Raw genomic sequence first — 15,647 nt, 5'->3', positions numbered from 1 at the left:
AACTCTGAGCTTGATGAAACTTCTTGGGGACCAGATTAAAAGCCTTAGCCGCGCTCAGGATGTTATGGAGATGAGACATCGGAGAAAGTATCTACTCTTCAATGGTGTTCCTGAGGATCCGGCTGAAACTGTAAGTTTGCGCATCGCTGGCATTATTACTGATCAACTAAAAATCTCCGGCATCTCAGCTGCTTCATTTAAAGCATGTCACCGACTTGGCAAGCCGTCTGAGGGTCGCAACAGGCCTATTCTTGTGAGGTTCACTGATATGCACCTAAAGTCAACTGTGTGGCAGAAGAAGACCTCCTGTAAGGGAACCACTTATGCCATTTCTGAGTTCCTTACGCCTCAGCGGCAAGCATTGTTTGTGCAGTCACGTAAAGCTTTTGGGATGAGAAGCTGCTGGTCCATCGACGGCAGCATCTTTGTAAAGTTGGCCTCCGGTAAGCGTGAACGGATTGAATCGAGTGAAGATGTTGAGCGCCTGAAGCCTCATAGCGACAACCAGCAACCCGGTTCGTCGTCGACGCCTGACCCCGCCGCCACTGGTGCGAAGAATGCCGTCGTAGATGCGGTAGATGTCCCCAGCAACCAGGCCGGCCGGTCTCGGCGCGCCGTGAAATCATAGTTTAAGTTTGTAGTGTGTTGTACCTATTCCATTTCTCTCCTGACTATTTGTTTCTTCTGTTCACCATGGCAGTAAGCAGTTGATAGTCCATTTCTTAACATTTTCTATATTTACATCTCCTTACCCGTCTTTTCATGTATAATTTTGTTTGTTTTTGCACTCACCTGTATGCAATATTATTTGCGTTATTTGACACATTGTGACTGACGTATATAGAGATGTAACTAACCCAAATCGATTGTCACAGCAAGCGATTACGATTGGATGGCACGTAGACTGAGGTATCGAATTGTGACGTATAATGAATTTTTATTTGAGATTTAAATAAAGCTAGAATTATATGGTTTTCCCGCAAGGTAAATGCATTTAATACACCGACCGAGTAGGTCGCACCCATCGTCAACATCTAAACTAACTGGGGATCTATTTTAAAGTTTATTTATGTTATTTCTGCGTCAAATTTGTTGTCTGTTAGGTGACGATAAATATATCCATATTTACAGTTAATTATCCACCTTTTCCTTACTTTTATTAAAAGAAAAATGAAAAATTAATATCGATTTACTTAGACGACTACCGATTCATAACGATGGTGACCGGCCAACCCTAAAATTAAAAAAAAAAGACGTAGAACGTAAACGTTTGCAGTGCAGTTGTTTTCCTTTGTGATTTCGATGTGCAAGATATTTTACGTAGTATTGCTGTTGTGAGTGACAGACGTCAAATACCGCAAATAATGTTGTATACACTATAGATGTCTGACAGCATTCTGACAGTGACATTGACATTTGGTACATTTGATATTTTTGACGTTAGTTGAGTCTGGAGAGTTTGAGTCAATGTTTAAACCGTTTCTGTTTACCTCACTCATATTATGATAATAATCTTGACTTGCTGCCTTACAATTTTTTACTTTGTTTTTATTTCTGTTTACTGTATTTTTTTTTTTGTAATCTCACAAGCTAACCAGCAGGATAAGCAGGGGTGTGTGTTTATTTTCATTTTCATTGTTATATCTTGCAATTATAATTTAGTCTTATCAACTTTTGTATTTATATTGATATATATTTATTACGTATTTTAATTATTTATGTCGGACGATGAAACTTTTTATTCTGCTAGTATTGACAGTATTTCTTTTCATTCTGTAGATTCCTTAGATACTTCTCATTCTTTGGGCTCTCTCGTGTCTCGCGAATTTCTCAACTCCGGTGACTTTAATGTATGCCATATTAATGCCCAAAGTATCCCCTCTCACTATAGCGAGCTTATTGAGACATTTCAGTCCGACTTTGTCCATGCCATCTTGGTGTCGGAAAGCTGGTTGAAGCCTACCCTCGTCTCGACCTCCTATGCCTTACCTGGATATGTGTTGATCAGGAATGACCGAATCGGTGGTGGTGGCGTAGCCATTTACCTTAGAAGTACCATTCCGTACAAATTGCTCAATTCGACTCCTTCTCTTTACTCTGGCTCAGCGGAATGGATATTTCTCGAGGTGAATGTCAAAGGGGTTAAGGCAGTACTGGGTGTCATTTATAGTCCCCCTACCGTTGATTATTTTTCTCATCTGGAACGGATTCTGGAGTCCGTGAGTTCTGATTACACACATCACCTGATCATGGGGGATCTAAACACTGACCTTTTGAAAGACACATCACATTCTCGTAAACTTAGGTCACTACTTCAGTCGGTCAGCTTCTCTCTTCTCCCATTGGGCCCCACTCATCATACGGCGTCATCGGATACTTGGCTCGATGTGATCATTACTTCATCGCCAAATCTTGTCACCAAGCATGGTCAGTTCATGGCGCCAGGTTTCTCTCACCACGACCTTGTATTTGCATCCTACAAAATCAAGGCACCTAAATGCAAACCTACTCTCATTCATATGCGTAGCTACGCCAAGATTAATACTGAATCTCTTTTAAATGACGCCGCTGCTATCGATTGGTCTCCTGTGCTCTCGACCTCATCAAATGACGCTAAGGTCTCTCTGTTTAATGATGCGATTTTAGGGCTTTTCGACAAACATGCGCCTGTTCATACAGTTAGAGTTCGGCGACCGCCGGCTCCTTGGATCACTGAGGGCGTCCGAATGGCAATGAGGAGGAGGAATAGAGCTTTCGGGCTCTTTAAACGTGACCGCACGGATGACAATTGGAAACTCTTTAAGGCAGCTCGTAATCGTTGCAACCAGATGGTACGCACAGCGAAGCGTCATTTTATTCACCGTAATGTTTCCTCTTCGTCTATGGCCGATGTTTGGAAATTCCTCAGATCTCTTGGCCTGGGAAAACCCCCCAATAGTTTTAATGGCAGCTCATTTTCTCTAAATGACCTTAACAGGCATTTTTCCTCCGCTCCTTCTATTGACACCGCTATTAAGGCCTCTACCCTCTCTGACATCTCTTCTTTGACTTCTCCTGTCACAGATTCTTTCTCATTCTGTCCTGTCTCTGAAAGTGACATAAAAGTCATTATTAAGGCTATCAAGTCAAAAGCCGTGGGTTGTGATGATGTCAGTCGTTACATGATTGTGTCAGTCCTCGACTGTGTGCTTCCTGTGATAGCTGACATCATCAACTCTTCACTGGCCTCTGGTGAATTCCCTTCTCTTTGGCGTAAAGCTTTTGTGATTCCGCTGCCTAAAATTAGTAATCCCACCATTCTCAGTAATTTTAGGCCCATTTCAATTCTCCCTTTCCTTTCGAAAATCGCTGAAGCGGTTGTGCATAAGCAACTTTCGGCCTTCGTTTACTCGCACAACCTTTTAAGCCCTTTGCAGTCTGGTTTCCGGCCAAGTCATAGCACCAGTACTGCGCTTATTAAGGTAACTGAAGACATCAGGCGGGGCATGGAGAATCAAATGGTCACGGTCCTTATTCTTATTGACTTCTCTAACGCATTTAATACCGTTGACCATGACATTCTCCTTGCCTTGCTCAAACATATGAGAGTCTCTGATATAGCCCTTCACTGGTTGGCTGCCTACTTGCGGGGGCGCCAGCAGGCAGTCCGAGTTGACCGGTCTTTGTCTGACTGGTATGATCTGGCGACTGGCGTGCCCCAAGGAGGTATTTTATCCCCACTTCTTTTTTCCACCTTTATTAATTTTATTACACCTGACCTTCGCTGTTCCTACCATCTGTATGCTGACGACTTGCAACTCTACGACCAGTGCTCCGTGACTGACCTCCCAACTTGCATTGATAAACTTAACCTGGACCTTTTTCATATCCAGAAGTGGTCTGAGAGGTTCGGCCTGTTTGTAAATCCGTCAAAGTGCCAGGCTATTGTTATAGATAGTTCCAAGCAGCTTGAAAAACTAGACTTGGATGCACTTGCACCTGTAAGCTTTAACGGCTCCCCAATAACATTTAGTCAGAGCGTTAAAGACTTGGGCGTTCTTTTCGATAACACCTTGAGTTGGAGAGCACAGGTTACTGAAATCAGTCGTAAGGTCATGGGCTCCCTTCATTATCTGAACAGACTGAAACACTTCTTACCGGTCAAAACTAAAGTTGCATTAGTTAACGCCCTTTTACTACCCATTATTGACTATGGTGATGTCTGTTATCCGGACTTAAACGAAGAGCTTCTTGATAAATTGGATCGCCTGCTTAATAACTGCATTCGCTTCATTTTCTGCCTCCGCAAATATGATCACGTTTCTTCTTTTCGCTCTCAGCTTGGCTGGCTTCCCATCCGACAACGTCGCAACATTCGCTTGCTTTCCACTCTTTTTTCTGTGCTTAATGATCCACTCTCTCCGGAATACCTCAAATCCTTCTTTCAATACTACGGCGTTTCTCGCGTCCGCCAACTTCGCTCTTCTGGCAATATGTCTCTGTCCATCCCTCCTCACCGAACCGGGTTCATGTCGAATTCGTTCACTGTGCAGGTAGCGCGTCTTTGGAACGGACTTCCTTTTAACATAAAAAATGCGCCTAATAAGTTCGCTTTCAAAAAATCCGTACGTGCTTTCTTTGCTAGCAGAATGAAAAAATCTTAGTGTATTATTAGTTTCATAATATGTTTCGTCGTTATTTATTTATATATTTATATATATATATATATATATATATATATGTATATATATATTATAGTATATGTGTACAGTATATTTGTATAGGTAATTAATATGTTATACGTAATTTATTGTTCGTTTTGCTGTTGTAATTATAGCACCGCTCACAATCTCTGCTTAGCCTTAAGGTTGACTGGTAGAGAATGCCTTATGGCATTAAGTCCGCCTTTTGTACTATAAGATTTTTCTTTTGTGCAATAAAGATTAAATAAATAAATAAAATAGTTAATGTTGTGTGACTTGGCCGTTGAAGGGTACACAAGGGTACAAAACCAGGTGCTCCATGACACCATTGCACCAATCTGCCATTGCACCAAAAAGAAGGGTTTGTTTCAGGCTCGCCCATACATAAGTATTATTGAAATACGCAGCTTTATCAAGCCTACAATTGACTGGTTATTGAATCAACGTCTTCCAAGTGGCAATTTTCCATCGTCAATGGGTAGCGGTTCTGGCGACAGATTGGTGCAATGGTGTCATGGAGCACCTGGTTTTGTACCCTTGTGTACCCTTCAACGGCCAAGTCACACAACATTAACTATAATAATAAAGAAATCGCAGTAAGGAACCTTAGACTTGGCACGACTTTGTCTAGATTTCATTACTTTTTAGAGATAAACAAGCAGCTCCATCGAGACTTGGCTAGTTTTTTACAGAATGTTTTTGGTGGGATCTAACCTTATAAAATAACTTACAATTAAATAAAAACTAAATTAAAACTAACACAAATAGTCCCCCAGATCCGATCCCTGCGGAAGGGTGCCCATAATGCTGGCCACATTCCCCCGCTGGATGGCAACTCCAATTCTTTGGCCAAGGAATGAGCCAGCCCTAGGATCCCTGGTGGTGTCAAGGAGCATCTTCTTCAAATCTTTATATAAACTGAGCGCATCCTGACACCAAGGTCCCAAAGTCTCAACCGCAAATGCCGAAAACAAGTGATTTGCCGAAAGTCCAGCATATTTGCGACGTTTCAGAGCCTCAGCTGCTGCCGCCGCTCCGCCAGGCCTTAACGAAGTAGCGGCTAAATGGGACGGCGCCAGAGTATCCACGCAAGTTGCATCCCAGATAAGCGGCCGTCCCATCCGCCAGGGGATAAGGGTCATTCCGTCGGGCCTCTTTCCGTCGTCGCGCACAAGACCGGGAGGCTCCAACACGGATGGCACGCCCACACTGACAAGAGCTCGGCGGATAACATCGTTAAGGCTGACATGGCGGGAAAAGCGACCTGCGCTCGCCATCTTTGTCTTAGGTACTTACTTAATTCGATATGGCGATTTCGTAGAAAAAATGTGACGTCACACTAGGGGGGGAGGGGTTTGCCAAATGTGACCAAGTGTGACAAGGAGGGGGGGAGGGGTCAAAAAACCTAGAAAATCGTGTGACGTAAATAATGGACGACCCCCTGGTGGCCCTGGGACCCAGGGTTGAAAAGTTCAGTTCTGCGCATTGACGTATACTTATCTCAGGACTGGCCTTTTAGGGGCAATAAGAATGGGTCCAATACAGCGGTGTGACATCGCTACAACGCGATTGGTTGATGAGTTTCGCATCACGCGCGCGATTGGTCGCAACTAGTTGCGTAGACTGCACGATTTGCTCGAATTCGTGAGTGACTCCGCTGAGCTAGTACCATTTTTAGTGCCCGTAAGCATGAATCTAGTATTAAACTGGATTGGGCATGAGTGGTGGGGATAGCAGACAGAACGGGATAGTCTTATGTATGTTTCAGTAAGAGTATTATTGTTTGTCCTTGTCACAGTCTCACATTTTATTTGTTCCCCACCTTTTTTTTAGTATTGATAATGGTGGGCAACAAATGAATTCGACCAATCACAGTGTCGCATTTGCGTATGTTTTGTCCCTCACGGAGGCACGCGTATACCACTTCTATAGGATGCTACTTCGATGCCCGTAAGGCTCGTCCTGAGATGGCTGAGATAAGTATAAGTCAACGGTTGTGCCTAATTTCATCTTTTTGATTGTTAGTCGTCATGTCGACCATATCCACTTTAATATTTCTACGCGGAAGATTCTTGTTATTAACAATTAGTTAAATAGCTCAGATGGCAGTAACAATTAGTTAAATAGCTCAGATGGCAGAGCGCTGGAGTATCGATCCAGAGGCCGTGAGTTCAAGTCTCACCCAAGACAGTAATTTTTCCACTTTTAAAAATTTATTCTAAGCTTAATAGCATCGTTCGCAGACGTTTCTGCTTGTCGAAAATTTAAAGGTTAACAGCTATTTTACAAAAAAATTATTTTTTGGGTAGCTACCCAAAAAATATGTTCATGTAGGTCAAGGCGGAAACAGTGGGTCAATAGCTACACCTTTAACTTATTTTACTTGTAGGAGTTGTAGGTCACATGGGTAGGTACCCGATTCACAAACTTATTCCATCGTGTAGCTCATCACCAGTATAGTTTGGCTTTCCTGAGATTCCCAAAATTTACTTTATTCGAGGTAATTAATGATAATTACCTTGAATAAAGTGAATCCCATGTTTTTTTTTTAATCACATACTTAAACAAGAATGAATATGGTAGAGAATGCCTTAAGGCATTAAGTCCGTAATTTGTACCTTCATGTATTGTGCAATAAAGATTAAAATAAATAAACAAATACAAAGGTACTCCGCCACATGCTTCGTCAAAAACATCAATAAGCTAATCCCCACCCTGCATCAAGCGCGGAACAAAATTTTCCATACCGGATGTGGCCTGTAATATGAGCAAAAAATTAAACTGTAGGCTGTATGTACTCCTCATACTGACCCACATTTGTTCAGCGACTTTTAAAAATAACTTGTGGTTTGATTTTTAATACACTTTAAAATTTCTTTTTTATTTTTATTTTTTTTATTTAGTATTATTAACACACAGTACAGAACATATAATTGAACAGGTCCCTGCAAAACTGTATTTACAGTTTGCCTGCAGGTAAGAGATTATTCTAAGCCGCAATGTATTGCGAATTTTGTTATGCTTAAGGCGTGACAAGCAACGTCAATCACAATGATATGGCGTGCCGATGGCGTCCATTGAAGATAATATTTATTTTGTATGAAAAATAGGGAGTCTAATTACTTCATAATTTTTAAAAGTTGTTGAACAAAAGTGTCACCGTTTGAGGAGTACAATACAATCTATGTTTAAATTATTAGCTCGTGTTACAGGCCACACCCGGTATAAGTCAATGGTCACAGGTCATTTTATGTTGGAAATTCTTATGATAAAGTAGTCGAGTAGCCATGGAAGCGTTTAATTTATGTATAGTTACTACGGCGCCATGTTTAGACAAGGTTAAGAGGCCCTCAGACGAAAGCCGATTGAGATGTCAAATCATTTGGCTATAGCTTAGCGCGAAGTGCGGAAGTTAAACATTAACGTATAGGTACATACCAATTAAATCTTGAGCAACCGGGAAAGAAAGTGTAAAATTTTGTACTGTGTGCTTATCGAAGTCACAGCTTATGTAGAGCTATTTGAAGCCCTTTTCGCATAGTCATAGGGGTTAAAATGTTTTGGCAGCTTCTGCTGGTGGCGGCAGCAGTCGGTGCCGCGTACTACTACCTGTCGCGTCGTAGGCTCTACCGACTTGCTAAGCAGGCACCTTCAGGGCTGAAAGCCTATCCGATCATTGGACATGCTTATATGTTCACCGGAAGCTATGAAGGTAAATTATAGTTTAAACTAGTAGTAAGTCCCATGCACCATTTTCGATTGGTAGAGAAAACCCATACTTCGGACTTACTAATTTCCACTTAGGAAGGTACTTAACCCTTTAATGCCATCAAAAACATGTTCATGTAAAATGTTGCCAAGACGAAACCATAAGGCTCGCACTGTCAAAAAGTTATCATCAGGGGTCGGACAAAAAGTGTGGATGACGTCAAACCACTTATAGGATGATTTCAAATAGTATTTTTGATTTTCATAAACAATTATCACTTATCATTTATCAACCTCTTTATTAAACGATATCGCCACTTGAAATGAGTAAGTACGTTTTTGACTGACACATTGTCAATCAGATGAACAATAAATTGACTTCGTTATTGTTTAGCTATTGTATCTTCACGATTATATATTTTAGCTAAAATGTATATTTACTAATGTATAAGAAAACGCTCTAAAATGTCATCTTTACTCGAATATTGTGGCAATTTTCCGTTTTTGGAGGTACGTGACAAACACGTATACTGCTCTTGCTGTAATCAAGATATACCAACGAAGGTAAGCAATATTAAAAGACATTTACATATTCGTGAAATTTATTTTATTCACTTCATCACCCTACCACCTGTATTATTAATTCCATGGATTTATTTACGATTATTTTGTTACTTCATTAATACTACTTTGTTACTACATGTCACACGGAAGTTTAAATACAAACTCAAACATCAAGCACCTGTGTGCAAGATTACGTCATATTTACGTCATCCGCACTTTTTGTCCGACCCCTGGTTATCATGATCTCTTGTAGAGCCAAAGCTTCTAACTCAACAAGCCCTAACTTCAAAAACTCTACACCTTAGACAAAATATGTACGTAATGAGGTGTGCAATAAAGAGTATTTGTATTGTATGTTCAAAGTTATGTTAAATAAAGTTATGTTATTGTTTGTGCACAATAAAGAATATTATTATTATTTGTATGTCTTTGCCACATCTCGGGACCATGGGGTCCCGGACCTTTGGGAGGCGTACGTGGGGCCGAAGCCAACAGCGCAGAGGCCCTTTAAGACACTTTAATCTAAAAGCAAGGGATACACGTGGCGGATACCATCCCCGAACGCACAATGTGATACATCAAGAGATGGTCCCCGCCAGGTGCAAAGACTATTGCAGTGCAACACTTTTGTGCTGCGATGGGAACTAAGGTCATGGGCTATAGATTTGAAAGTTGGATGGACTGGATAATGGGCTATGGGAGAGACTAGCGGACACCTGCCGTGACAATCAGTCTCAAAATTGTATAAGACAGGTGGTGACTCGCCAGCTCATTGAGTGGGCCCCGCAATGGCCGCACGCACAGTGCGACAACAGGGCAACACTTTGGAGCGGCTGTGAGGTTGTCGAGAGGTGAGTCTGCGGTAGCCAGATCCCGGTAATCCGTTCAAGGGCCGCCGGCGTTATGACATTTTACACTTCCAACCTGGAGCATAGGTCCCGCTCTTGCGACTCCACTCTGGCCGGCCAATCAAGGCAAGCACAGAGGCGAGGGCCAGGTGACAGGGCCCTCTGGAATAGGGGTCCGCGGTGTCGCCACTCACCGTCAGCTCGCCACAAGCTGCCCCCGCGGGGTTATTATTATTTTCTCTTTATTTATTTATCGTCTTAGGTTAGGTATTTTTATAATATGAATATAAAAGTAAAATATAAAAACACTTACAAAACAATAAAAATACATATAAACACATTATAAAAAACCTAACCTAGGGTGCCGCCAGCAGCGGGGCAAGGCCCAAGCTACCGGTGGTCAGGGCTGCAGAGAGAGGAACCGACGTACTATCCGCGCCGTGTCCAAGATCACCGCCTTCTGCATCTGTCCCTTGATCCAACCACCTAGCGAGAGTCTCTCGAGATGTTGGTCGAGACTCTTCGCTATTAAACCGTCGTTATTATTATTATTATTATAAAAGTAAACAAAATTTACCCTCAAATGGCACCTTAACCCAGATGAGGGTAGATGAAAACATTAGACTTTCAAATAATTTATTTTATTTTATTTATTTGGAGATCCAACAGCTATGACAATACCATAGAAATTATAGTGGATACAGAAAGCCAATTATAGGAACTCACAGGTATTTAGTATAATGTAGGTTAAAGTCAGGTGGTTCAGTGACAGATCCAGGCGTAACTACCCGACAGTGTACAAATTGTTTGTTTACTTTTATTTAAATACCTAAAGATACAGACTATAGGTAATCTTAATGATTAAAATGGCTGGGGTGATGTGCTTCTGGTTTATTTATTGTCCATTTAAAAAATAAATAATTCTGAACCGGGGAATTCCCGGTTCTCCTCCTGCAATTTTTACCTAGCTACTCCCCAGTACCGGGAGTAGCTAGGCATTCCCTAATAAGTTATTGGCAAAAAATTCATTTTTGGTACAAGCTTTTCTTACGACAGACAACTGATACTCATCAAGACAATTCTAAAAACCCCTAACACAATTAGGTTGCGTTGTTTCATCACAAAGTTCCTATGACCACCTCCTGTCTCCATCATCAGATCAGTTCGACAGTACCACGTTATTGTATTGTCATCAGAACTACATACAGCTGCCAATTTTCATGACGCTACGATCCTTGGAAGATGGTTAAATTAGTTACCTTAGATTCCATTACATAGTTACATACAGGTCGACCTAATAAAAGCTTGTTAAAAATGGTCCTCTCTCCTGTGATCGTAAGGGCTCATTTACATGCGTATTCGGGAAACGAGATAATCACAAGATCTAGAAACGATATAGAGATCAACTAGATTTACATTAGATATCGACTAGATGTGACTTGAATATCTAAGTCATAACTTGTCGAAATCGTTCAAGAGGGCCTCCAGAATCGCGAAAACGTCAAATTTGACATATCTATCTTACAAATATCTTTAAATTATCCATATCGTAACTTGTTGAGGTCTAGTAGATATCTAATACATTTTCAGAATCGAGCCGTTAGACGATGCGAGAACTTAGTGCTGCAATAGCTAAATAACAACAGTATAATGACTTAAGGACAACGAGTTCAGATTGCTAGAGTTAGACCAAGCTGGCAACGATTTTGATAGCCCAGACTGCAAGTGTTATTCTAAACGTCCAATTTTCTATGACATTATGACGTATAAATAGCACACTAATCTCTATTGCACAGTCTCGGCTATCAAAATTGCTACTAACTTAGGTCTAGCTCTAAGGAAACCTCTTGTCCTCGCTCGTCACTGAAAGTTATATATAATATATTAATACAGTAAAATTATACATTTTGCGTTTGCGTCAAATCCGGTAGTTAATAATAATAATAATAGGGCCCTGTCATCTGGCCCTCGCCTCTGTGCTTGCCTTGATTGGCCGGCCAGAGTGGAGTCGCAAGAGCGGGACCTATGCTCCAGGTTGGAAGTGTAAAATGTCATAACGCCGGCGGCCCTTGAACGGATTACCGGGATCTGGCTACCGCAGACTCACCTCTCAACAACTTCATAGCCACTCCAAAGTGTTGCCCTGTTGTCGCACTGTGCGTGCGGCCATTGCGGGGCCCACTCAAGCGATAGGCGAGTCACCACCTGTCTTACACAATTTTGAGACTGATTGTCACGGCAGGTGTCCGCTAGTCTCTCCCATAGCCCATTATCCAGTCCATCCAACTTTCAAATCTATAGCCTATGACCTTAGTTCCCATCGCAGCACAAAAGTGCTGTACTGCAATAGTCTTTGCACCTGGCGGGGACCATCTCCGGATGTATCACATTGTGCGTTCGGGGATGGTATCCGCCACGTGTATCCCTTGCTTTTAGATTAAAGTGTCTTAAAGGGCCTCTGCGCTGTTGGCTTCGGCCCCACGTACGCCTCCCAAAGGTCCGGGACCCCATGGTCCCGAGATATGGAAAAGACATACAAATAATAATAATTGATGTACCCGTGAATGGGTTCCAGCAGGCGTTCTACATGACATCAAATCTCTCCAAACGGCCTCTACGTGTTGGATCCATATCCCCACGCACGCCTTATAAATGACCGGGCTCGAAAGACCCGAGAGTTTTAAAACGGAGATAATAATAATAATAATAAGCCCGCAGGGCAGCTTGTGGCGAGCTGTTGGGGAGTAACGACCCCACGGACCCGAGTGCTCCCGAGAGTCGGTCAGGGTCTCCGTCTCCGGCGTGTCTTCGGCGGTCGGAGTGGACCCCAAGGGGACCCGCAGGACTCTCAGCTCTGGCTTGCCTTTATTGGCCGTCCAGAGAGGAGTCGCTAGAGCTATATGCTCCAGGGGTGGAAGTGAAAGATGCATAAGACGCGAGTTGGCACAGTGGCTGTTAACAGTCACTGGGTAGAAAGCGGCGCACACCTCTCGATACCCCTGAGCCGCTTACACCAGTGTTGCTCCTGGTCGTCTTTACGTCGACAGTTTCAGGGGCCCACCTAGTTAGTGGCAAGTCACCGCCTGCCTCGATAACGTGTAGAAGCTTTGTTATGGCAGGTGTCCGGACCTCTCGGCAATAGCCCAATCTTTTGACCAGCCAAATTTCAACACCATAACCGGCACTCTTCTCCACTGCATTTACAATTAGCTCGCACACCTCTCGACACCCCTGAGCCGCTCACACCGATGTTGCTCCTGGTCGTCTTCGTGACGGCAGTTTCAGGGGCCCATCTAGTCAGCGGCGAGTCACCGCCTGCCTCGATGACGGTGTTAACATTGTTATGGCAGGTGTCCGGACCTCTTTTACAATAGCCCAGTCTCATTGTCCACCCAAACATCAATCCATAGACCGGTATACTGTTCACTTTTTCTACAATAGTCCCAATGCCTGCTGCGACCGGTTCATGGGTGTCTATTGTTGCGCCTGTGAACGGGTTCCAGCAGGCGTTCTACATGACATTAAAGCTCTCCAAGGGGCCTCTACGTGTTGGATCTATATCCCCACGCAAGCCTATCAAAAGACCGGGATTTATAGGCCCGTGAAATCCAAAAGGAGACACAAAATAATAATAATAATAAGCCCGCAGGGCAGCTTGTGGCGAGCTGTTGGGGAGTAACGACCCCACGGACCCGAGTGCTCCCGAGAGTCGGTCAGGGTCTCCGTCTCCGGCGTGTCTTTGTCGGTCAGAGTGGACCCCAAGGGGACCCGCAGGACTCTCAGCTCTGGCTTGCCTTCATTGGCCGTCCAGAGAGGAGTCGTTAGAGCTATATGCTCCAGGGGTGGAAGTGAAACATGCATAAGACGCGAGTTGGCACAGTGGCTGTTATAACAGCCACTGGGTAGAAAGCGGCGCACACCTCTCGACACCCCTGAGCCGCTTACACCAGTGTTGCTCCTGGTCGTCTTTACGTCGACAGTTTCAGGGGCCCATCTAGTTAGTGGCAAGTCACCGCCTGCCTCGATAACGTGTAGAAGCTTTGTTATGGCAGGTGTCCGGACCTCTCGGCAATAGCCCAATCTTTTGACCAGCCAAATTTCAACACCATAACCGGCACTCTTCTCCACTGCATTTACAATAGCTCCTATGCCAGCTGGGACCGATTTACGGGTATCTATTTGTACCCGTGAATGGGTTCTAGCTGGTGTATTACATAACATCAAACTTGTCTTAAAGGGCCTCTGTGCTGTTGGCTTCGGCCCCACGCATGCCTCCCAAAGGTCCGGGACCCCATGGTCCCGAGATATGGAAAGACATACAAATAATAGACATAGACATAGACATAGACATCCTTTATTGGTAATGATAAATTACAGGTCACAATTTACATATTATTCAATTATTATAACTAAGACATTATTTACATATAACTTATTTGTTAATTACAGTCACAACTTATAAAGATAATAGATTGCAATTATTTATATATCATTTAATTGTTATAATTTAATATTCATACACATTATTAATAATAATAAAAGCTCTCCAAGGGGCCTCTACGTGTTGGATCTATATCCCCACGCAAGCCTATCAAAAGACCGGGATTTATAGGCCCGTGAAATCCAAAAGGAGACACAAAATAATAATAAAATTCTTTATTGTGCACTACTAAAGAAAAGTACATAATAGAAAAAAAAACAGGACTTAAATGAGTAGGTAACAACAGGCGGACTTATCGCTATAATATATTATGTAGTTCTGATTTTTTGCAGGCTTGTTTATGATGTTGGCCCAATGAACAATCCAAGCTATTATAGCTAAGAACTGATGTAAAATTATAAAATTTTAAAAGGCTTTATCTCGGAAAATATTAGATGTACAGAGACAATTCTAGTGTCTTACTCGTATTGTAGCAAATTTAGTCTACTTTAAAAACGCCCTAGGAAGTTACTATCAAAACTAGTACTTTAGGGTTATAATCGCCCAAATCTAAAAAATAAATGCGGTTTATTCGATTTTTGACAAAGTTGCGTTCGGCGCTCGAGGTCACACTTGGATTATTCATTGGGCCAACATCATAAACAAGCCTGCAAAAAATCAGAACTACGTTCGGATTTGACGCAAAATAGCCAGGTTACAAAATTCGACAAAGTTACTGGATTATAATCAATGACCTTTTATTTATGTAGACGGGTGACGTTCATAGTTGACAAAACTAAAATTTGATCCAACGATTTTGACAACTTGACAGGTTGGCGTCACCTATACGACTAACTAAATATAGGTTCCGGAACCTATATTTAATGGCTCACGATCGTGCGCCTGGTACCATATCTACCTCAATTTACTTACATCTATGATTATAATATATATAATTGTTATTTTTCAGATCTAATGCTTTCTTTGCAAAAGATAGGTCGCGTAACTAACCAACAAGGTGGGCTTGCAAGTATATGGCTTGCCAATAGATTGTTTATTAGTAAGTATTTATTTCATTGATGACAGTTTTAGGGTAAGACCAAGATAAGATAAGATAGCAAGAATTATAGAATATTTTTTTTAATACAATTTTATTTTATTTTATAGACGTGCAAGTGTTCTTTTAACGCCCTAATTTCATAGAAGTTTGACTTTTAAAATAAATCCTGGATGAGTTGCACGTCTGTGCCATAACAATCACTGCACAGTTATAGTTGCACCAATAAAAGTCTGCAGCGGATTTGATAGCCCACGCAGTGTAAGTGTTATGTATACGTCATAATTTGATACAAGTTCGACGTTTAAAATGACACTTGCACTGCGTGGGCTATCAAAATCGCTGCAGACTTTTTACGGTCTGATTAT

At 42.2% G+C, this 15,647-nt stretch overlaps 1 long non-coding RNA gene across 1 annotated transcript in view; it reads right to left on the bottom strand.

Annotated features, from left to right (window-relative positions):
• Positions 1-14,133, bottom strand: part of LOC134669710 (uncharacterized) — a 38,913-nt gene extending 24,780 nt beyond the window's left edge. Inside the window, exon 1 of the long non-coding RNA XR_010098941.1 lies at positions 13,230-14,133. This is a non-coding gene — a long non-coding RNA (uncharacterized LOC134669710). The remainder of the gene's footprint in view (positions 1-13,229) is intronic.
• Positions 14,134-15,647: the final 1,514 nt, after the last annotated feature.

Source organism: Cydia fagiglandana, chromosome 12, assembly GCF_963556715.1.
Source record: "Cydia fagiglandana chromosome 12, ilCydFagi1.1, whole genome shotgun sequence".
Taxonomy (NCBI): Eukaryota; Metazoa; Arthropoda; class Insecta; order Lepidoptera; family Tortricidae; genus Cydia; species Cydia fagiglandana.
Note: the sequence above shows the minus strand (reverse complement) of the source record. Positions and strands in the feature narration are given on the sequence as shown.